The sequence below is a fragment of the Pteropus vampyrus genome, unplaced genomic scaffold (assembly GCF_000151845.1).
Source record: "Pteropus vampyrus isolate Shadow unplaced genomic scaffold, Pvam_2.0 Scaffold232, whole genome shotgun sequence".
NCBI lineage: Eukaryota > Metazoa > Chordata > Mammalia > Chiroptera > Pteropodidae > Pteropus > Pteropus vampyrus.
The window spans coordinates 1,778,526-1,780,229 of NW_011889013.1; positions in this window are offsets into that span (position 1 = coordinate 1,778,526).

The window sequence follows — 1,704 nt, forward strand, 5'->3', positions numbered from 1 at the left end:
GCGTTCGTCCATGATGTGGCTGCTACCGCCGCCCTCCCAAGATGGACAGAGAACAAACAACTCGGCACCCTTTGGAATACGCTCTCCTGTATAATTTTTGGCTGTATGTACATTTTACTTTTATAAATATTTTTTAAAAATAAAATGTAAGACCTGTATCTGGTATAAATTATGGGCTCCAGAAATGATAATCCCTTCCTCGCCCTGCTATTTATGCCAGAGCCTGGCACAGCCCCCTCCACCATGAACCTCAGAGTATTCTTAATTGCTCATAGCTAGTCTTAGTAGCAGAAACTTGAACCTGCTTCCTCTTAGGGCTGTGGGAGGGCGAAAGGGCTCCGCATCACCGTTTTTGCTGCTTATTATTATTCAACATAAGAGAGGCAAACAAGTGTTCTCAGCTTCTTAGGCCAGTAAGAAATTTACCAACAATTGAAACCAAAAGAAAGTGTCATTTTGCTCGCCTTTCAAGAGAACAACATTTTGGCCCCAGCGAGAGTTTCTCGGTCTCCCTCACAGCATCCACCCCACCCACCCTACAGAGGGGGAGCCCCGGGGGAACTTCTGTGCCCCCCGAGCCTTCAGGCCTGGTCTGCTGTGCATTCCGCCAGCTCAGTGACTCCCATAGCCCGTTTGCTTCAGGAGTCAGGTGGCAAAGTGGCCTGGTGGAGAGGGGCTGGTGGTCTCAGATTTGGGGGAGCCGAGAGTCTGATGGTTCTGAAGCCAGACTTCCTTTAACAAACAGGCTTACTTCGGGGGTCACAGACACTGCCTACGGCTAAGCCATTAAGATTAAAAATAAAAATGAAACTCTTACGGAGGTTCCTCATCGATGGCCCTTGAGGGAGCCTTTACGGTAAAGTCACTCCCTTCCATGAGTCAGGCTGGGAAATGCTGATACCATGATAAGGCATCACCTCACTCAGAGAACCTTCCCCTGGAGGCAGGATTCTCGGGCGCAGACCCGCCCAACTGGGCCAGGTGCCTGCACCCCAGTGCCTCACATGCCCTCAGGGGCACTAGGTCCTGCAAGCCAAGCTCAGGGCAGGGGTAGCCCTCTGACCCCCTGCCAACCAACCCATTAGTTTCTGTTCATACTCTGCGGCTTGGTTTTCCCTTCTACTTCACCTGCAGGAAAAAAAAAAAAAACCTCTCGAGTGTGAAAAATGCAACCCTGCAACCCAATCTGGGAGATTCTGAGTCAGCAAGTGAGTGGGATGGGTGGGGCCCAGGAGCCTGTGCTTGTAGCAGATCCACCCAGGTGAGTCTAAGGTGGGTGGTCCCAGACTGGCCTTCGAAAAATAACTTTCTCATATTTGGACTTTTTTTTTTTCTTAACTCAAAGCGACACATAGCTATTAAAGCAAGAAGCAGCACTTAAGTGGAAATGGCCTGGGTTAGAGCCTGGCCTCTGCTGCTGAATCCTGCCAGGCCCATGTCACTCTCGCTGGCCCCCTCCTCATCCCGAGGCCGCCTCCAGCCCAAGCCTGTGTCCTCCTCCTCACGCTCTGGAACCTTGTGATCTCCTCAGGCAGGCCCTTGGGGGCCGGCCACACGTGAAGCTCCTAAGAGGTGCCATCTGTGTCACCCTTTCTGTTCCCTAGGTGGTGAGCACATAGTGAGGCCTCAAATGATTTAAAGATGCGGGGAGGAGGGAGTACTAAAAATGTGACCCAACCCACAAAAATCACACTAAGAATGACA